Here is a 22,567-nt window from a genome sequence, read left to right as displayed (position 1 = left end):
TCCAGAATATGGATGAGCTTCTCTCCTGCCTGATTGCCTTCCTGTCCATGCTTTACCATATCATTCCTTCGCAGATTGGCTTCCATCAAGATTACCCCCCTCACCCCCAAACTTCGCACTTCAGTTTGCAGCCCCTCAATCACAAAAAATATTTTTACAGTGGCTGCCATTGTCCTTCCCCATTCCACAGTCTGCGGACTGACTTTAATGGACTGATGATGGGCCTTGAACAACCCAGATGGGCAACCCTGCATCAGATGTGGCCAGACCCCTAACTGATGGTTGTGCATCTCCCCGACTGCATTAGCTGCCCTCTCCTGGGACCCTCTGACTGATGGTTGCCTCCATGGGCTTTGTGGATAACTACTCCTCCAAGACTTTAGGACATGGCTGCTTGCTGCTCATGTACTGCATTAGCTGCATAAGCCGCTGGCCCATGGTGCAGACTGATGTGGCAGGCTGCTGTACAGCACAACATGTGCCCTCTTGACTGAAGACTGCTGAGTAGCAAGGTAAGTTATACAGTTCACGGCGCTGCTTGGCACAGCATGGCATGACAAGGCAAAGATGCATTGATGGCGTGAGCATGCAGGTATGCGCGAAGCAAGCGACTGCTAAGAGTGCGAGAGGGCAGCCCTGAGATGCGGACTACTCTAGTCTGTGAGCTGGGTGCACAGAATCTCTGACGCAACCTTTCAATGTTGCTTTCTGATACCCTTCCAAATGCAACCCTGTGCTTTCCTAACTTACGTGTAACGGTGTTAGAGAGGTGTCATGATGGTCATGAGAATTGGCAAATGTTGGATGCCAGTGTCCAGAATCGTGAGCTGGTGCCCGTGGATCTTGCTTTGAGATGCTGGTTGGTACTGAGCACGATGGAGGCCCTCACAGTCACCAGGTACTCACTCTGGCTTCCATATGAAAGGTTCTCGATGTCTAACTTTGTTCAGCATGTTTGGTGAGATCGGAAGCACGTTAGAGATAAGGTGAGTTGTGGCATTAATAAAACATTTGCCAAACTATGAGGCTTCTTAATTGGCAATTTGCCTCTGCCTAGTGAGAATCTCGTGTCAATAAAGACGCAACAGATGTAACAAGAAACATTTCAGCTGATCCTGACACAGACTTTGCCATAGGCCATGTTGTTCAGATCCCTGTAAGACTACTCCCTGCCATGGAGTCTCATGGCTTCTAAATTAAAGTGAGTCCTAATGACACAACCATAAGGATCAACTCTAGGATAAGATTTAGCCACCTTCCCCTTCCATTAGTGCTGTCACTGTAGCAGCTGCTTGGAAGAGGGTTAGAACAAGGATGGAACAATGTAAATCAGGCCAGTAATCTTGGAAACTGCAAGCTATTCCATAATTATTTACTTTTGGAAGGATATTATTTACTGGCGACAGTTCAGAGAAGGTTCACTAAGGTGGTTCCTGATATGGAGGGATTATCTTATGAGCAAAGGCTAAACAAGTTGAGAATCTATTAATTGAAATTAGAAGGATGAGACCTCTCTGAAACACATAGGTATCTTAAGAGGTTTGACAGGGTAACCGATGAGAAGATGGTTCCGCTCAGGGGAGAGTTGAGGACCAGAGAGCATAGGCTCAGTATAAAGGAGTCCTGGTGAAGGAATTATGCCAAAATCATCAACTTTCCTGCTGCTCAGATGCTGCCTGACCTGCTGTCCTTTTCCAGCACCACACCTTTTGACTCAGAATAAAGGAGTGCCAATTTAAGACTGAGATGATGAGGAATTTCTTCTCTCAAAAGGTTGAGAGTCTTTGGAACTCTGTACCACAGAGAGCTGTGGAGCAGAGTTCTTGTGTATATTTAAGGCTGAGAATGATAGATTCTTGATCAATAGGGGAATCAAGGGTTGCAGAGAAAACACAGAACAGTAAACGTAAAGAATGCTGGATCAAATATGATCCTACTGAATGTTGGACTAGGCTAGAGGGGCTGAACAGCCTACTTCTGCTCATATTCCTTGAACATAAATATGTTCAAAATATTTATTGGATGGAGAATGCTCTATAATGCTGGTTGGCGTGAATATCAACTTTACTCCCTGTTTGTTTGTTTTAGGATGATATGGCTGGGATAGATGAGTTACTTTCTTGTTAATGTTGAGGGGCTTGGATTGTCTGACTGAAGAGGTCTTCCCTGAATGTCTGCTGCATTCTAGATCATCTGACCAGCTCCTCCACCACTCCCTTGCCCGGTTCCTTCCACCCTCTATGGTTTGTCTCACTGAAGTTCCTCTCGGGCCTGCCGGTGCTGAGAAAGGCAGTGAAACCTCAGTCAAGCCTTATGCCAGCTGCTTTCCTTGTCCCTCTCGCTCCGCCTGTGGAGTCTAATCCTTGGAAGGAAGCAAATCCAACCAAAGTGCTCTCAAATCATCTGTGGCAGGAAGAACAAAATCTGCTGTGGGGAAAATGATGCTGAGGGCTTGATGTGGCTTTACCCCTTTTCAATGACATTAAAACAGCTCCCTTGAGCCCATGACCCATCTTTGCTGTGCATGAAGTGGCTGGAACAAGACAGTGAAGTCAGATCAGGGGGTGGGATTGGTAATGGCATAACCTGTTCCCTGCAACATGTCTTCCTGATACTCCCGCCAAGGGGTAAACCAAGATTAATCTTCATTTGAAAACCTGATCAACAGTACTCCTGTCCAGTTCAAACCCAAATTTGAGCTCAAATGAGGTGGTAAAGTGTAAAGTTCAGCTCCCCCAACCGTATTAGAGTGAAGGAGCCTGATGTCATCAATGTACAAGGAGAGAAAAGAGCTGACGTTTCGACAAAGGGTCAGTTAGACTCAAAATGTCAGCTCTTTTCTCTCCTTACAGATGCTGCCAGACCTGCTGAGATTTTCCAGCATTTTCTCTGTTGGTTTCACATTCCAGCATCTGCAGTAATTTGCTTTTATCTGATGTCATCAATGGCCATTTTATTTGTGGTCAAGCAGGATTGAAAATCATTGTATTACATCTGAGATATTTGCCACAAGGTCCAGATTTGACCTCAAAGATCAGGCTTGGCCTTTCACTGTTGTCTTACAAACAGGGCCTGCATTAAAAGCCCTCTGTGGGTTCTAACTGTATGGTGTGTCACAATGATTACAGAATACTTGATGGCTCCTGAGCTTTGCAGTCATGGCCCAGAACTAAAAGACTGTTCTCATGTTTTCCAGGGTTTCTTCAGGCAGAGGACAGCTATTAATAGCGGGATCAAGCCTAACTGCTAATGGTGCGTGCACGTACATTGATGCCAGCCATCGTTTTAATCTGGATATCTCCCTCCTTTCAGGTGCCTGCTCTTCCTGCAAGACACAGAGAGCGTATAGCTGCCTTGCAGGATAACAGTGTGTGAGACCAACACAGGGAGCAGGCTAGTTGGGAGAAGCAGCAGGTGTCAGAGCCAACATTGAGGTTGAGAGCAGTAGTAGGCCCTGACTGTGCAATGGAATGAGATGTCACATTGGTGAGACCACATTTGGAGTACATTGTTTCGTGTTGCTTTCCTTATTTATGAAAGGACACAACTGATTAAAAAACAGTCCAGAGAAGGGTCTCTCAACTGATCCCTGGGACGAAGGGATCGTTTTACATGAGAGAAAGGTTGGGCGGGCTTTGTTTGTATCCATTAGAGTTTATGAGAGGTGTCCATACTGAAACATAAAAGCAAAAGACTATGGATGCTAGAGATTGGAAATAAAAACGGAAAGTGCTGGAGAAACTCAGCAAGTCTGGCAGCATCTACAGAGAGAGAAAAATAGAGTTAATGTTTTGAGTCATCATGACTCTCCTTTGGTGAAAGGACCTGAGGAGACTCAAGAGGACGATTATTCAAATCATGATTGCTCCTGTGGGAGAGATGAAAACAAAGGGGAGAAAGAAACAAAGCTCTGTGGATACTCGAAATCAGAGATAAAATCAGAAGTTACTGGAAAATCTCAGCATCTCTGGCAGCATCTGTGGTGAGAAAGCAGAGTTAACTTTTCTGGTCCAGTGACCCTCCTTGAGAATGGTTCTGAAGAGGAGTCCCTGGACCTGAAATGCCAACTATGCTTTCTCTCCACAGATGCTGCCAGAGATGCTGATTTTTTTCTAGAACAGAGGAATGCAATGTCCCATTTAAGATCGAGATGAGAAGAACGTTTTTTTTTCAGAATGGCATGAGTCATTGTAGCTCTCTTCCTCAGGCAGTGGAGGAGATTGAACCATCAAATACTGCCAGTGTAGACTTGGATAGATTGTTGACTAACAAGGGAGTCAGCAGTTATCTTGGTAGTTGGGAATGTGGAACTGATGCTACTAGCAAATCAATCATAATCTTATTGAATGGTAAAGCAGGCTAGAAGGCCGAATGGCCTACCTCTGCTCTTAATTTGTATGTTTGTCTGTGTATTGCATGGGAGTAAAATGATATGATCAAAGGTGAGGCACTGGAAGGAAAGCAATGAGGTCTTGAGCATTCTGAATCTAAACATGAGAGGTGCATGAATTCCCACAAAGTTAGAGATACTGATAGGGTGGGATCGGTTTTGATTAATTTCACACTGTCTGTTCCCAAAATACATGTCAGCCTGGAATTTGTAATCCGACTTTTCCAGTCTTGATTTGACGTGAAGTAGAATTTCATGCTTGCTACCAACTCCAGATCATCTTAGTTTCGCTTGTTCCTCTATTAAACAAAAACAGCGGCTGTAATCTACATGCAAGGCTTTTAAATGAATTCACTTTGTTCTCCTTTTCCTGTGCAGACAAGTGGGCTCTCCTCCAGACTTCTCACCATTGTGTTAAAGTTAGGGCAGCATACACATTTATCTCCCGACATACTAAAAGCTATGCAGGACACCAAAAAAGGTGATTGTTTTTGAGTTGACTTTGTTGTCAAATGCACTCCCAGCAGTACCTCAGGGGATCAGGGCAGTTGACAATGCCCACGGCATCCTTGTCTCTAGAATGATGCTTTTTATTAAAGAAAGGAAAAGCACAGGCTCAGTAGCCCTCTGGAATATTATCAACTGATAATCTTAACTACTGAATATATCAATTACAGCGAGGTGTAGGCTATTCAGCCTGCTGAATTTGCTCTGAGATTTCAGAAGGTTGTGGTTGATCTGTTTGCAGCCCTAACTTTATTGTCGTGTCTGCTCTCTCCTTACTGCAAATGTTCATAAAGGAAGCTTGGATTTGTATTGTCACCAGAGGTTGTTGCAATCATAGTAAATATACACCCACACATTTTAATTTTAGGCATTTGATTGTTATACTTGAGATCATTCACGGACTAAAGTGGTTTCAAATAAAATAGTATTGTTCTAAAATGGCTGCATGTCACCTGACCACACACTGAGACAATCCAGGAGACCCATCTGGAATACACTGAAATTATCATTGTTTCTTAGGACATCAAAATTAAGCAACTGAGTCAAGAAATTTCCTCCTCCTGTTTTACTTGGTACTTGTACATTAATTTCATAACTTGAGAGATGGATGTTAGCCTGGTTAGAATAGAATGGCTTTTATTATCATGTGCACTGGAATGAGTGCAGCACCATCTTAGGTACAGGGCACCTGGGTAATTGAAACAGTGAAATAATAAGAGGAGCAAGGGAATACAGAGTTTCTAAAGTACAGAAAGAGAAATAAAATCTTCAAAGTACTTAGGTTATAGTCCTTCCTCACCAAATCCATGCCTGCTAGAATCCAGAACACAAGGCCTTGCTTCCTCCACGCGCTGGTGTCTGTCCTGGACTCATCCGCCTAGCCAGCCTGGGCGTGCTCAGCTCCTGATCCAGCCGTAACTCACTTCCATAACTCGCTCCACTCCCTGCTCCGGGACTTGGCCCACACTCTCTCTGCTCTTCGATCCAGGACTCGGCCCACCCTGCCTCTGCTCCCTATCCAGGACTCGGCCCACACTCTCTCTGCTCCCCGCTCCAGGACTCAGCCCACACTCTCACTGCTCCCTATTTTGGGACTCAGCCCACACTCTCTCTACTCCCTACTCCAGGACTCAGCCCACATTCTCTCAGCTCCCCGCTCCAGGACTCAGCCCACACTCTCTCTGCTCCCTACTCCAGGACTTGGCCCACACTCTCTCTGCTACTACTCCAGGACTCGGCCCACATTCTCTCAGCTCCCCGCTCCAGGACTCAGCCCACACTCTCTCTGCTCCCTACTCCAGGACTTGGCCCACACTCGCTCAGCTCCCTACTCCAGGACTCGGCCCACACTCGCTCAGCTCCCTACTCCAGGACTCAGGCCACACTCTCTCTGCATCCTAGTCCAGGACTCGGCCCACACTCTCTCTACTCCCTGCTCCAGGACTCGGCCCACACTCTCTCTGCTCCCTGCTCCAGGACTCGGCCGACCTTCTCTCTGCTCCCCGCTCCAGGACTCAGCCAACACTCTCTCTGCTCCCTACTCCGGGACTTGGCCGACATTCTCTCTGCTTCCCGCTCCAGGACTCGGCCCACATTCTCTCTGCTCCCTCCTCCCAGACTCAGCCCACACTCTCTCTGCTCCCCACTCCAGGACTCGGCCCGTACTCTCTCTGCTCCCTACTCCAGGACTTGGCCCACATTCTCTCTGCTCCCCGCTCCAGGACTCGGTCCATACTCTCTCTGCTCCCTACTCCAGTACTCGGCTCACACTCTCTCTGCTCCCGACTCCAGGACTCGGCCCAAACTCTCTCTGCTTCCCGCTCCGGGACTCGGCCCACATTCTCTCTGCTCCCTCCTCCCAGACTCAGCCCACACTCTCTCTGCTCCCCACTCCAGGACTCGGCCCATACTCTCTCTGCTTCCTGCTCCAGGATGAAGCCCACACTCAGTCTGCTCCCTACTCCAGGGCTCGGCCCACACTCTCTCTGCTCCCTGCTCCAGGACTCGGTCCATACTCTCTCTGCTCCCTACTCCAGGACTCAGCCCACACTCGCTCCACTCCCTACTCTAGGACTTGGCCCACACTCTCTCTGCTCCCTACTCCAGGACTCGGCCCATACTCTCTCTGCTTCCTGCTCCTGGATGCAGCCCACACTCACTCTGCTCCCTACTCCAGGGCTCGGTCCATACTCTCTCTGCTCCCTACTCCAGGACTCCGCCCACACTCGCTCCACTCCCTACTCTAGGACTTGGCCCACACTCTCTCTGCTCCCTCCTCCCAGACTCAGCCCACACTCTCTCTGCTCCCCACTCCAGGACTCGGCCCATACTCTCTCTGCTTCCTGCTCCAGGATGAAGCCCACACTCACTCTGCTCCCTACTCCAGGACTCCGCCCACACTCGCTCCACTCCCTACTCTAGGACTTGGCCCACACTCTCTCTGCTCCCTACTCCAGGACTCCGCCCACACTCGCTCCACTCCCTACTCTAGGACTTGGCCCACACTCTCTCTGCTCCCTACTCCAGGACTCGGCTCATACTCTCTCTGCTCCCTGCTCCAGGACTCGGCCCGTACTCTCTCTGCTCCCTACTCCAGGACTCGGCCCACATTCTCTCTGCTTCCCGCTCCAGGACTCGGTCCATACTCTCTCTGCTCCCTATTCCAGGACTCAGTCCACACTCGCTCCACTCCCTACTCTAGGACTTGGCCCACACTCTCTCTGCTCCCTACTCCAGGACTCGGCTCACACTCTCTCTGCTCCCTGCTCCTGGACTTGGCCCGTACTCTCTCTGCTCCCTACTCCAGGACTCAGCCCACACTTGTTCCACTCCCTACTCCAGGACTCGGCCCACACTCTCAGTGCTCCCTACTCCAGGACTCGGCCCACACTCTCTCTGCTCCCTACTCCAGGACTCGGCCCACATTCGCTCTGCTCCCTACTCCAGGACTCGGCCCACACTCTCTCTGCTCCCTCTTCTGGGACTCGGCCCACACTTGCTCTGTTTCCTGCTCCAGGACTTGGCCCACACTCACACTCTCTCCGTTCCGAGCTCAAGCTGTGACACACTTCCGGGACTCTGGTTAGACAAACAATGGAACCTGACTTGGCAAGATGTAACTGAGGTGGGTTTTAGTAGCAGAGCAGCGATAAAGATTTTAAACAGCTAAAACTGAAAGGCACTGTCTCTCTTCTTGGTTCCGTTTCATCATCTCAGAGGACAGCACATGGTGATAAAACAAATTGGGCAAGCAACCGTTCACCGAGGACTCAAAGTCTTCTACAAATTTCATCACTGCTGAGGATACCATGAGTGATGCCACTTTAAAAAACTAGACCTTCATGAATCTTGATGACTTACAAACTGCATAGCCCTTATTTTTCCTGTACCAGACATTCTGTCATTTTTGAAATTACCAGTGTTAGTATATTTATTTGATGTTACATTTTGATTACTTTTTTGGGGTCAGTGAGCTTTAAAATTCCACTTGTATTCAAAAGTACCTTGGTAATTGGCTCTTTTCTTTTGATCCAGTTAACTGTGTCTTTAACCAATGCATGATGTGGGTGGCATGGTGGCTTGGTGATTAGCGCTAGTACCTTGCAGCGCCAGTAGACCTGGGTTCAATTCCAGCCTTGGGTGACTGTCAGTATGGGTTTCCTCCCACAGTCCAACCATGTGCAGGTTTTGTGAATTGGTCATACTAAATTATCTATTGTGTTCAGTGCATTAGTTAGAGGGAAATGGGTTACTCTTTGATGGGTCAGCATGAACTTGTTGGGCCAAGTGGCCTGTTTCCATATTGTAGGCAATCTATTCTATGATAGCTGCAAGGTTAAATAAATATATCTATTTGTTGCAAACATTGAGAAGGAATTCAAAAAAGAGTGAATCTGAATCACCTTTTCTCATTCGGTTAAACCAGGTTCCACTCTCGAGGAAAGTTTGCTCGTTAATGAGCCAAGGAAACCTTTCTTTCTCCTATGTGGTGAGCTCTAACTGTACCCTGACTAATATGTTCGCTAAATTTAGCCAAGCCTGTGTATGTAGAACAAAGAATCAATCCTGCCAACATCACACACTAATCCTTTAGGGGAGCACTGTATCTGGGTAGAGTCATAGAGTCATAGAGATGTACAGCATGGAAACAGACCCTTCGGTCCAACCCGTTCATGCCGACCAGCTATCCTAAACAAATCTATTCCCACCTGCCCACCGGCCCATATCCCTCCAAACCCTTCTCATCCAGATGCCTTTTAAATGCTGCAATTGTACTAGCCTCCACCACATCCTCCTGAGCTCATTGGTACTTTCTATAAATATTTCTTTTCAGGAATTGGAACTGGCCCAACTTTTTTGAATACAGAGAAAATAATATTTGTCAGATACTGAATGATTTTTGACTTAGGTTTTTCTGACTTTAATTAAAATAATGGCATTTTGAAAATCTAGGCTTGAGTTTCCAAGAACCTTGCCTGAGTTGTGACCTGTGTATGTATCTTGGTTACCTCCATTTAGTTCATATCAGGAGACGCCCTGTCCCAGTGCTTGGTGCTGCCTCCATTGTCATAGCTTTGTTCATTTCTCTTTTTAATTACTATGCAGATCATATTCAATACAAGGAGTTGTGCTTAATTATTAGAAACCATAAACCTGTTTACAAACAAGCATTACTGAAATAACTCCACAAAGGCTGGGCATCCTATCACTAAGTCACCCTTTATGTACATGTGCATAGTACCTGACACTAACCGAGCTAGCTCTCAGCTGGCTCCTGGAGTGAACAAAACTTCTGACCCTCCTGTTTATATTTGTCAACCTGGGCCCCATAATTGGACCAGGTTAACAAACCCATTAGGGATCTCATATTCAATAAGGTCCACCTGGCTGACCTTATTCTAATCACTACATCCCTCCCCCTCTAAGTCCTGTGACTTGGACCTGTTCTTTCTCCTGTAGCTTTTCCTCAGACATTTTCGCATTCAGGTCCGGTGCCTCCGACTTTGCCTCGGATACTGGCGGCGTGTACTGCATCTTGCACCCAGAGCATCTCAGAAGGAATTCATCCTCTTTGTCAGGCCGTAACAGCGTCGAGGCTGTGACATCTGCCGTGTCCATCCCGTCCTCAGATATTTCCTCAATGTGAGGCGGAGGAGAAGAATTCATCGTTTTTTGGCTGTTCTGAGGGGCTGGGTATCTTTTGCTCCTGCCCCTGTTTAAAGGCAGCAGCTTTCATCTAGTCCACATGCTTGTTCAGAACTGCCTCTCCTGTCTGAACCTTGAACATTATGGGACCTGACCCCACATTGACCATATCTCTTACTCATGCAGGGCCATTCCTGTGCTTTCGACACAAAACTTCATCCTCTGAAGTAAACTGTTTCTCTCACTTAGAGGAGTCTTGTGTCCAGCATTTCACCCTTAGCCCCAGGTCTGGGAAGATCAGGTTTACCCTGGGGGGAGGAATCTTCACCCCATGAGCAACTCTGCTGGAGCTAACCCTGTCGTTTTATGAGGGGTGGTCCTATAATGAAACAGGATTTGGGACAGTCTGGGATGGAGTGAAGCTGTAAACTGTTTCTTTAAGCCTGTCTTCAAAATTTGGACAGCTCTTTCTGCCATCCCAATGGATGATGGATGGTAGGGGATGGTATGGAGCTGTCCTTATCTGCTGAATGCCACTCGACCTTAGGAAATACCGAATTCCCTGCTGGTAAATGATGGCCCATTGTCTGTGACCAACACCTCCAGAAGTCCATGTATTGCAAAAGATGCCCACAACCTTTCAATCATCATCTCCATGTTTGATGAATGAACTCTCTGCATGTCCAACCATTTTGATTGGGGGCATCCATAAAGACTGAGCCCATGAACGGACCGGCACAGTTGACTTGGAACCAAATCCAGTGTTTACCTGGCCATTCCCATGAATGTGGGGGAGCTGCTGGTGATCATTTCTGTCCATGCTGGCATTCTGGGCACTGCCCCATCAACATGGCTATGTCATCATCCAGTCCTGGCCACCAGATATCATTTCTTGCCAACATCTTCACTTTGTAAACTCCTGGCAGAGCTCAGTCAGTATCTGGCAGTGGAATGGTCTCTTCCAGGAGCGGCATCACTGGTGGTGTATTCAGTAGTGGGAGGTGGCTCAAGGCATCTGCATTTGCCTCTTGGCATCTTGGACGGTGTTCCAACTTGTAATTGCACACTCTCAGAATGAGAGTCCACCACTGAATGCGACCTGGAGTTGTGGGTAGCACTATCTTGTCCACTTAAAGTAGCCCGAGCAGGAGTCTGTGGTCTATTACTATTGCAAATTAACGTCTGCAAAGCCATTGGTGGAACTTTCTCACGCCAACTACGACCACCAACCGTTCCTTCTCTATCTGGTGGCATTCTCATTTGACATTAGCCAAAGTCAGGAAGCACACGCTATCGAGCGTTCTTCTTGACTGGGTCTCTGCTGAGCCACCATTACCTCAATACCGTACGGAGAGGTACGCATGCCAGCACCAGATCTCACTTGGGATTATAGCGTGCCAACACCTTGGATGGCAATAGTTGCTTCTTCACTTTGCTAATAGCTACATCTTGGTATGAGACCATTTCCAAGACTGACCCTTTTCAATAGCAGATGTAACGGTGTCAGGATGGTGACCAGGTTAGGTATGATTTTCCATAATAATTCACTAACCCAAGTAAAGACCTAAGCTCCATTATAGATATGGAGCAGGGGCACCTTTGATTGCCTTCACTTTATCTTCCAACATGTATAACCCAGTCTGTAGCTCAAGTACGTCACTTTGAGTGCCTGAAAACACATTTTTCTTCCTAAGGCATCCACCTATCTTGGAGAAATATTTAAGCACTATGTCCAAGTTCTCTCAATGCTCTATATTGGTCTTCCCTGTTATGAGCCTGTCCTCTGGTTAAATGGCAGCCTGGGGCACACCTTGTAAAAAGTTCTCCATTGTCTGCTGGAAAATGGCACAAGCTGATGATATCCAAAATGGCAGTCTCATATATTGGTGCAAACCTTTATGGGTATTCATTGTTGCATTTTTCTGAGGATCCTCATCTAATCACAATTGCAGGTGCACACAGCTCATGTCCAGCTTCATGGAGGAGAGCCCCTACCCCTGCCTGTTCTCTACACAAGGGATTGAGTGTTTATCCAACTTGAAAAGCAAAGAACCATTTGTTTGAAAGCTGACTGGTTGGACTTCACAATCGGTACGAGGATTTCGCTGCTCGTTGGATGCTGCCTGAACTGCTGTGCTCTTCCAGCACCACTAATCCAGTATTCACAATCGGTACAACCAGTGCTGACCATTCCGCAAACAGGACTGCCTTGATTATTCCTTCACTTTCCAGCCTCCTGATTTCTGCCTCTACTTTTACATATAAGGCAAATGGCACTGACCCAGCTAGCTTAGAGCCAGTTCTCAGAGTGAACAAAAGCCCTGACACTCCTGACACCAGATTGACAGCCCCAATCAGGTAACTCATATTCTATAATGTCCACCAGCCTGAACTTGTTCCATTCACGACAAGTATGATTTCTTATGAAGGGCAAATGTCACAGTGTCTCTCATTCTATTTGACCTTCCAAAGGAACACCATCTCACATCTCTAAATTATTTTGGCTGCTTTTATGAGGCTGATATTTTATTCTAATCCAATCAGGGTCTTTGTGTGACAATATTATACATCAAATTTACTGATGGCTCATATAATGGAGAACTAGATTGGGCATATAATACTTCATAACAGCAGTGATTTGGAGATGCCGGTGTTGGACTGGGGTGTGCAAAGTTAAAAATCACACAACACCAGGTTATAGTCCAACAGGTTTAATTGGAAGCACTAGCTTTTGGAGCACTGCTCCTTCATCAGGTGGTTGTGGAGTGTACAATTGTACGACACAGAATTTATAGAAGAAGTTTGCAGTGTGATGTAACTGAAATTATACAGTGAAAAACATCTTGATTATTTGTTAAGTCTTTCATCCGTTAGAATGACCATGATAGTTTCACTTCTTTCATATGGAAATCACAAAACCTTTTTTAGAAGTTACATTCTCAGGTTAACTGTAACAATTGGTAAAAACAATGACTGCAGATGCTGAAAATCAAATACTGGATTAGTGGTGCTGGAAGAGCACAGCAGTTCAGGCAGCATCCAACGAGCAGCGAAATCAACGTTTCGGGCAAAAGCCCTTCATCAGGAATAAAGCTTTATTCCTGATGAAGGGCTTTTGCCCGAAACGTTGATTTCACTGCTCGTTGGATGCTGCCTGAACTGCTGTGCTCTTCCAGCACCACTAATCCAGTATGTAACAATTGGTGTCAGCCCAGATAATGTGTTGAAGGTGTTCACTCCCTGTGCGCTGCTGTCTGTGCCATAATGTTTAGACTAATTCTAATCTTAAAAACGAGTTAACAGAGTCTTACAAGGATTCATGCAGTTTTTGAGCAAAGTACAATGTAACTCTGCAAGTACAAATTCATTCCACAAACGTGTGTGTGTGTGTGTCTGGGGTGCAGGGTTGTGAGTGTCTGTGAGAGAGAGTGGATATGTGTATGTGTGAGTGTAGAGGGGTCTAAGTTTGTGAGAGGGTGCACGTGTGAGTGTGGGAGTGTGTGTGTCTGTAGGAGTCTGTCGTGAGTTTGTGCATAACTGTGTATAGGAGTGTCCGTCCGTGTGTGTGTGTGTGTGTGTGTGTGTGTCCGTGTTTGTGTGTGTCTGTGTGTGTGTAGGAGTGTCTGTATGTGTGTGTATAATGCAATGGTGGTCACCTGTAATGTGACATGAACCCAAGGTCCCGTTTAAGGCCCTCCCTATGGGTACTGAACTTAGCTATCAGCCTCTGCTCGGCCACTTTTCGCTGCTGCCTGTCCCGAAGTCCACCTTAGAGGATGGTCACCGGAAGGCTTGAGGTCGAATGTCAGGACCACTGAAGTGTTCTTCTGTCTGTTAATTGTTGTGCGCTGCCCATTCATCCGTTGCTGTAGCCTCTGCTCAGTTTCACCAATGTATCTTGCCTGCAGCGTATGAGATAGACAATGTTGGCTGAGTCACATGAGTACCTGCCACGTACATGGTGGAAGGTGCCCCCATCTAACAACTCACAATAAAAATATCTTGATTGTTTGTTAAGTTTTTCATCTGATAGAATGTCCATGTTAGTTTCACTTCCTTCATATGTAAATCTCAAAACTTGTTTAAAAAGTTACATTCTCAGGTTAACTTTAACAATTGGTGTCAGCCCAGATAATGTGTTAAAGGTATACACACACACACACACACACGCACATGCACACATACGCACACATACACATATATGTTTGTGGGGTGAATTTGTACTTGCAGAGTTACATTGTACTTTGCTCAAAAACTGCATGCATTCATGTAAGACTCTGTTAACTCATTTTTTAGATTAGAATCAATGTAAACATTATGGCACAGACAGCAGCGTACAGGGAGTGCACACCTTCAACACATTATCTGGGCTGAAACCAATTGTTACAGTTAACCTGAGAATGTAACTTTTTAAAAAAAGTTTTATGATTTACATATGAAGGAAGTGAAACTAACATGGTCATTCTAACAGATGAGAGACTTAACAAACAATCAAGGTATTTTTCAATGTATAATTTCAGTTACATCACACTGTAAAATTTTGCTATAAATTCTGTCTTACAATCTTATTCTCCACGACCACCTGATGAAGGAGTGGCGCTCCGAAAGCTAGTGCTTCCAATTGAACCTGTTGGATTATAACTTGGTGTTGTGTGATTTTTAATATCATAATAGCAGAGTCAACTTATATATGGGTTCTTCTCATAACGTATACCGCCCAAACCATATCCAACGATATCCGCCTGAACAGCAGGAACTTGTTTTTATATAGCATTGTTAAAATATTGTGATATCTCAAACTACTTCGCAAGTGTCTAATCTGGCAAAATATCTCACCAAGTCACATGAATTGATATCAGAGCAGGGGACCAAAAGCTTGGTCAAAGTGGTAAGTTTTAAGAATCATCTTAAAGTAGGAGAGAGAGGTAGAGAGATTCAGGGATGATAATCCAGAGGTTATGGTCCCAACAGCTGAAGGTTTAGCTCCAAATGGTGGAATGAAGGAATTTAGGGACATTCATGAGGCCAGAATTAAAGAAGGAAGTTTTCAGAGTTTTGTTGGGCTGGCGGAGAAGGACAAGACCAGTCTAATCCAAGGGAAACAATGATGCTGAGTGAAACACTAAAAAACAACTCTCAGTTCTAATTGCTCTTAGCTTCCTATATTCTCCCTCCTATTTATGTAAGGCTAGGGCCACTCTTGACAGCTTGAGCTGATTTTAGATGACAGAGCAGAAACCCATGCCCCAAACTGAGACAGCCTTGGTATAGCTCAGCCCTTCATTGTATCATGTTGATATCAATGGGGTGCCCACCTTACAATGGGATGTGTTGGGCTGTGGTATGAGTTACAGTCAACTCAAACAAAGCTGGTTGACAGATGGAGAACCACAAGACCACCCTAATCAGTGTAGAATGAATGTGGCTCAGAGCATCCTCCACCAAAAGCAAGCTGACTGATTCTTTCAAGCATTTCCAGGTTAGCAGGGAACCAGTGACGGCAGAATGGGCAATCTAGATGATGTCGTTTGTTCATAATCCCCACTTCTCCTTTTGTCAATTCTTAGAAGGCTATTTAAAGTTGTATGTGTGTGTGAGTATGTGTGTGTATAAGTGTGTGTATGTGTGTGTGTAAGAGTCGGAGTGTGAGAGAGAGGTGGGCAGTATGCTGTGCATTGGTTATTGAGGCAGGTGGCAATACAATTGGTACTTCTGTACAAAGTCTGCCAACTCATTCCTTTTAGCCAACTTCACCATCGTTTCTGCCACTGTTTCATTAACTTTTACCATGACACCCTCCTGAACTTGTATATCTTACATTGAGTCAACTTTCAATTTGCATCATTTTTTTCAATTTCCTTGGTGATCACGCCCATCCCGATCTCCATAACTCCTCTAACCCTACAACCCTCTAAAATGTCTGCAATCACTCAAGTGTGATCTTTTGAGCACCCATGTGATGCAGCTTCAGTGACTATGTCATACTGCAGAAGCTCTAAGCTCCGGACGTCTTTCCCAAGTCTCTTTGCCTCACTTCCCTCCTTTAGGACCCAGCTTTGGCCCACCACTTGAACAAGTGGTTAGTCACTCACCCTAATATGGCTAAGTAAGACCATTAGATCAAAGGAGAAGAAGCAGCCCATTAAGCCCAATAAGTCTGCTCTGTCATAGAGGCACAGATGTTTATAGCAAGAAAATTAGGGCAGCACGGTGCCGCAGTGTTTAGCACTGCAGCTTCGGTCGACTGTCTGTGTGGAGTTGGCAGATATTCCCTGTGTCTGCCTGGGTTTCTTCTGGGTGCTCCAGTTTCCTCTCACAGTCCACACTTAGTTGAATTGGCCTTTCTAAATTGTCCATAGTGTTCAGGGATGTGTAACTTAGGTGCATTAGTTAGTGGTAAATATAGGGTAGTGTGAGTTGCTCTCTGGAGGGTCGGTGTGGACTTGCTGGGCTGAAGGGCCTGTTTCCACACAGTAGAAATTCCAATCTCTAATTCAGCCCACCTTGTCCATACTGCCCAGTTTTCACTATGCTATGATAATCCTCAGCCATACTTTCCTATCTTTTTTTCCATAGCCTGGATTCCCTTACTGATTAAAACTTAGTCTATCTCAGTCTTGACTGCAGTTAATGATGCAGGCCTCTGCAATAAAAGAATTCCACATATTCACTGCCGGCTGAGAGAAGAAATTCCTCCTCATCTCTGTCTTAAATGTGTTACTCCCTTATTCTGAGACTATGCCACCTCATCCTAAATTCCTACATCAGTGGAAGCTACCTCTCCATATTTAAGCTTGAAATATTGTTGCTTGATTCACATTTATGAAGCTCTTTAGGAAATTTGAAGGTGCTGAACAAACAGATGTTGTTGTCGAAATGGCTACTTTGAATTCCAGCTATGGCCTGAGATAAGATGGAAGAGGCTTGAGGGATCAGCAGCATCCTCCTGTCACTATGGTGAGGACGTTGCACTACATTGTAATAAGAGAAAGCCATTGCAGTTGAAGTAAGTCACCTAAAGAGCAGATCCCGCACTGGGGCAGATGGGGTCAGGTTGTGTGAAAAGATTTAAGGGCAAATCTTCCGACTGCACAAGCAGCAGTCTTAATGACTGAAGGCACGATTCTCCCTGCTGCTGGTTTCAATAATGTCCCTACTGGGGAGCTAATAGTGCCTGCGCACTGTGTGGGTCCTACAGGAAACCCTGCTGATATACAGCATTCTCTGTTACTTTTTCTTGATTAAATGGGAAGAGGGCACTGGGGTAACTCCAGCATGGAATCACCAAACAAAGAACCTAACAGAGATTTTCACTTCTTAGAAAATCAAGTTATTAAAAAAGAAGAAAATTTACAAATTAATTCACTGTGTTTCAATCAGATCTCCTCCAGTTACTGTGTTTCCCCATAGTTATGGAAGGTCTTAAATACGCTGGGTGGGTAGTATTCTCCTGTTATAATGACAATGCGCTGTGGGTGCTTCATGCCTTGCTGCTAATCAGTACATTTGTAAACAGTTGCATTGCACTCCATGGATTTCTGAAGGACTGCAGGAAAACCAATTTAAATTGCTGCCTTATGATTCATTGCCATCTGTTCTGCTACCACTGAGATGCTGCACATAGTCCAGGTTAATTTGACCCTTCCAGAGCTTTGTTATGCAGGAAACCATCCTTCTCTTTCTTTCACTGAGATGATAAATCTTAACTCCTTCACTGTAGTTTGGTCACTTGTTATACTCAGTTTGTTATGACGAGTTGAGAAGGGAGGGTCTCTTTTTTATTAAAGCCCTCCTCACTCACCAATGACAAAACTTTTTAATGGCTTTTAATATGTCACCAAATTTTAGTTAAAATTATAGACTAATCAAAATTAAGGAGCAATTAAAGGTTTTCAGTGAAAGAAATTATTATTTAATTATCAACGCTGAGAAAAATAAGAAATGTGACAACAAACATGCAATAAGGTGGATATAAAGTTTAAAAAGGTCTAATACTAAAGGAAAGATCAAGAATGAGCAGTTTTAAAAAGTCTTTAGAGGCTTTGAGGAGTTGATTTTGACCCGAGATCATGGCTGTTCACTGAAAGCCTTCTATCTTCAGCAGTGGTGGAGCTTATAGATATTTGTGAGTTCTCACTGTATAGATGTTTCTCTGACTTGCTGTTCTTTTGGTGTTACCTCTTGAGGTGCTGTAAAAAGACAAAGGAAGGAGAAAGCAAGCCTTCTGGATCTGCTATTACACATCTATGTGTTTTTCTCTTCTGGTCTATCCATCTTAAAGCTGTTGGAAAAGCACAGCCGATCACGCAGCATCCAAGGAGCAGGAGAATCGATGTTTCGGGCATAAGCCCTTCATCAAGAATGAGGCCTGTAGGCTGGGGGCTGAGAGATAAATGGGAGGGAGGTGATGCTGGGGGGAAGGTAGCTGGGAAAGCAATAGGTGGATAAAGGTGAGGGAGAAAGTGGTAGGTCAGAGAGGGAGTGATGAACGGTCCAAGGGTGGTCCATCACGCCCCCCCCCCCCTCCCCCAACCTATCACATTCTCCCTCACCTTCATCCACATATCATTTTCACAGCTACATTTCCCCTCACCTACAGCATTACCTTTCCAGCACTCAACTCTGAGCTCCAGCATCTGCAGTGCTCACTTTCTCCTATCCAAAAGCTATTGCTTGAAATATAGATCATTCAGTATTCCAGTATCTGACTTCATCGTTCTTTCAAACTATATAATCTGCAAGCAACATTCATCCCAATATGTGAACATTATAGAAAATTGTAAATGAACCGGGGATACAGATTTGCATTTCAATTATTTTTTACAATCATGTTAACTTCAGCTCAGCCTGCTTCGTATTTATTTATAGTTTCATGAGCTTAGATCAACCTGGTCAACTGCATCCATCATATGCCAGTGTTTTCCTGTTTAAAAATAATTTTAGCCCACATAAATTCCTGAGTATTGAAACTAAATGATGAGAGTCAGAAATAGATGTATCACTATTCTAACAGGTGACAGGTGTTGTTTGCCAATACTCACACAAAACACCTAGAAAAGTTTTATCATACCCAAATCTCCACATAGGTGCATTGTGTTGTTATTGTAAACATCATAACAATCACATGGTTACCTTTAAATCCCTCCTTGCCTTTCTCTTCTCCACTGCAGCAGCTGCCTGGCCTGAAGTCTTTATTGCTCTGAGTCTGGATTCTGGTCTTGCCCTTCCTCCCTTGACCTCAAACATTGGAGTCTTTCAGTCATCTGCATTCAGTGATAAAATACATGCATGTGTGTGTCAGTGTGTGTGTATGTGTGCTTGTGTCGGTGTGTGTGTACATGTGTCTATGTGTAAGTGTGTGTCGGTGTTTCTATGTGTTGGGTGTGTGTGTCTATGTGTGTGTGTGTGTGTGTGTGTGTGTGTGTGTGTGTGTGTGTGTGTGTGTGTGTGTGTGTGTGGTTGCAATTTTTTTTCTCTCAGCATCAGTAAGTAAATAAAGAATTCCATCTTTTTTTCACTGAAGAAATTCCTTCCTTAAATCTCTCTGTCTGTTTCTACCCTTTTAAGAATTTCTTTAGAATAGACCTCCAGCTTTTGATCAATCTTTCAATGCCTCTATTCTCAAGATGTCCCCTGGTACCTCTTTAAATCACTTTGGAAAGTTGTCTTTATGGGAGCTAGGCTGACATTTAAAACTGACATATACTGGATTAGTGGTGCTGGAAGAGCACAGCAGTTCAGGCAGCATCCAACGAGTGACAGTAATGACAAGCATTCAGTTCATATTGAGAATGTGATATTATAAATACCTTCAGCTTGTACTGCTGGGATCTTTCCATCAGGAATAGGAAATCCTGTTTCATTCATTTGCCTCAGGAACGCCTGCTCAGTTTCCTGTGTATGACTTGGAATTGCCTGAAAGTGCTGCCACAGCAACAGAGTAAAGAGACTGATGGCCAGGGACATGTAGTCATGGGCGAGACACTGACCGTAGGAAGCTTTGATAACATTGCAACCAGTGCAAAGACATGATTGATCTCAAAAACAAACTTCAAAAACCACACGTGTCTCATTAATCTCTATACTGAGGCCTTCCTCCAAAAATAACTAGTATAGAGCACATCAAGATTCACTTTGATGTAAGACATTACTTTACCAGGACACAACTTACATGTGGTATCTCACTGATTTAGATGCCCTTTGAATATAATGCTGCACACTGACTTCAGCACTGCAATAATTGCCCAGGTTTGTCAGAGAGCTTGCCAACTGGATACAAAATAGTCTTGATGGTAGGAGCCAGAGGGTGATGGTGGAGGGTTGTTTTTTGGACTGGAGGCCTGTGACCAGCAGTGTTTCACAGGGATCGGTACAGGGTCCACTGCTGTTTATCATTTATATAAATGATTTGGATGTGAATGTCCAAGACATGGTTAGTAATATTGCAGATGGCACCAAAATTGGTGATATAGCAGAGAGTGAAGAGGTTATCTCAGATCAATTAGACCAATGGGCCAAGGAGTGCCAGATGGAGTTTAATTTGGATAAATGTGATGTATTGCATTTTGGTAAAACAAGCAAAGGCAGGACTTATACAATTAATGATAGGGCCCTGGGTAGTGTTGTGGAGTAGAGAGACCTAAGGGTTCAGGTACATAATTCTTTGAGATTTGCGTAACAGGTAGGCAGGGTGGTTCAGAAGGCCTTTAGGATACTTGCCTTCATTGCTCAGACCTTTGAGTATAGGAGTTAGGATGTCATGTTGAGGTTGTTCATGACATTGGTGAGACCTCTTCTGGAGTACTGTGTCCAGTTCTGGTCACCCTGCTTTAGGAATATTATTAGTAAATTTTAGTGGATTCAAAAGAGGTTTATCAGCATGTTGCCAGGGACAGAAGGTTTGAGTTATAAAAATGGGCTGGATAGGTTGGGACCTTTTTCCACTGGACTGTAGGATGTTGAAAGGTGACTTTATTAAGGTTTATAAAACCATGAGGGGCATAGATAAGGTGTGCAACAAGGGCCTTTTCCCGAGGACAGGGGAGTTTAAAACTAGGGGGTACATTTTTAAAGCAGAGGAGAAAGATTTAAAAAGGACTTTTTACTCAGAGTGGTTTGCGTGTGGACTGAACTGGAAGTGGAAGGATGCAGGTATAGTTATAACATTTAAAAGACATTTGGACAGATACATGAATAGGAATGGTCTGGCAGGATATGGGATAAATGTAAGCAGGCGGGACTAGATTAGTTTGGGAACATGGTTGACATGGACTCGTTGGACCGAGTCCATGGACTCGTTCTGCACTGTATGACTCTATGACTCTGTGGCATTAGCCAACCGGCAAAGAAGGTTGCAGGGTTACCACAACGCTGCTAACACACTGCTGTCTCCCAGTACAATCACTTAGCTGCCTTCATGGACAGATTGGTAGCTGCCGTGGAGAGCCAGGCCTAACAACCGCAGTGGCTGCCTGACCTGCACACAGAGCAACTCTCCATCACTGTAGCCATTGGTGTACAACAACAAAAGGGGAACAAAGGACCTTGAGTTACCTCCCAGTGGCCCCTTCCTCACAAGCAGGCAGGCTGGTGCCAGTAGGCAGCCAGCACAAGAGAGAACCCCAGGAATTCTTTTTTCAGGACTCCACCAGAGGGAGTCACACCTTCAACCTCCACCCTGCCTGTCACCACCCTCCCCCACCAGCCCTATAGGAGCTGAAGAGGCTGTCCCTGCCTCTGAGCAGGAGGCATTCAGCATGTCTGGCCCCTCTAGCCACAAAACCCCTTGGGATCACCCGAAAAACCCAAAGGCCCACAGGTTCCACTGTAGAGCAGGCTCCCTCTATTGAGGGCTGCAACCAGATAGATGTATTGGGAGGATAAGAAAGGAAGCCTTCTGAGGCAAATAGGAGACACACTACAGGAAAAATATTATCATATATTTATATATGGTCACATATCTTCATTGGTGACGAGTGCAAATGTCTGTCTTCCCACAACTACAGCATTGCAGGTACAAAGCCAAGCCACCCCTAGCACGGCACAGTGCACAGATAGCACAGGCTGTGAAGTGAGAAGCTTCTGCACCTTCTGGAGGCTATGGCTGCATTGTGGGTATTCGCTACTTTGGCATCCAGGGTCAAGCTTTCCAGGCAGCCAAACAGAGCAAATGTGTCACAGCCAATAGCGGCATTACTTTGTAACATTGCCTTATATAGTTAGGAGCAGCTTGGGCAAGGATTTGGATTGCGTACTGCATGCTAATGCCTAAGCATATAGTGCCGGCAGGTTTGGTGTATGGATCTTGAAATGTCTTACATTGCTGAAAATTGAAGCCTCCTCCTGCACTGAACAAAACATTTATCCTGCTCTCTCCAGGTGTGGTCGGAAACATTTCCAACACAACGGGAGGAAACAGCAGGGTTGGGCTCAGCCTCTTCTTTTCAGTGTACATCCAAATGTAGATGTTCCCTCCCTGGTGGTCCTCCCTGTCAACTCCATAGCCTCTGATCTTGCCCAGATCCC

The 22,567-nt window shown here is 45.2% G+C and overlaps 1 long non-coding RNA gene across 2 annotated transcripts in view; it reads left to right on the top strand.

The window, feature by feature from the left end:
• Positions 1–22,567, top strand: part of LOC140481763 (uncharacterized) — a 50,690-nt gene that overhangs the window by 3,023 nt on the left and 25,100 nt on the right. For both annotated transcript variants that reach the window (XR_011961597.1, XR_011961596.1), the window contains one exon: positions 3,197–3,252. This is a non-coding gene — a long non-coding RNA (uncharacterized lncRNA). The remainder of the gene's footprint in view (positions 1–3,196; positions 3,253–22,567) is intronic.

This window comes from Chiloscyllium punctatum, chromosome 10 (genome assembly GCF_047496795.1).
Source record: "Chiloscyllium punctatum isolate Juve2018m chromosome 10, sChiPun1.3, whole genome shotgun sequence".
Taxonomy (NCBI): domain Eukaryota; kingdom Metazoa; phylum Chordata; class Chondrichthyes; order Orectolobiformes; family Hemiscylliidae; genus Chiloscyllium; species Chiloscyllium punctatum.
Note: the sequence above shows the minus strand (reverse complement) of the source record. Positions and strands in the feature narration are given on the sequence as shown.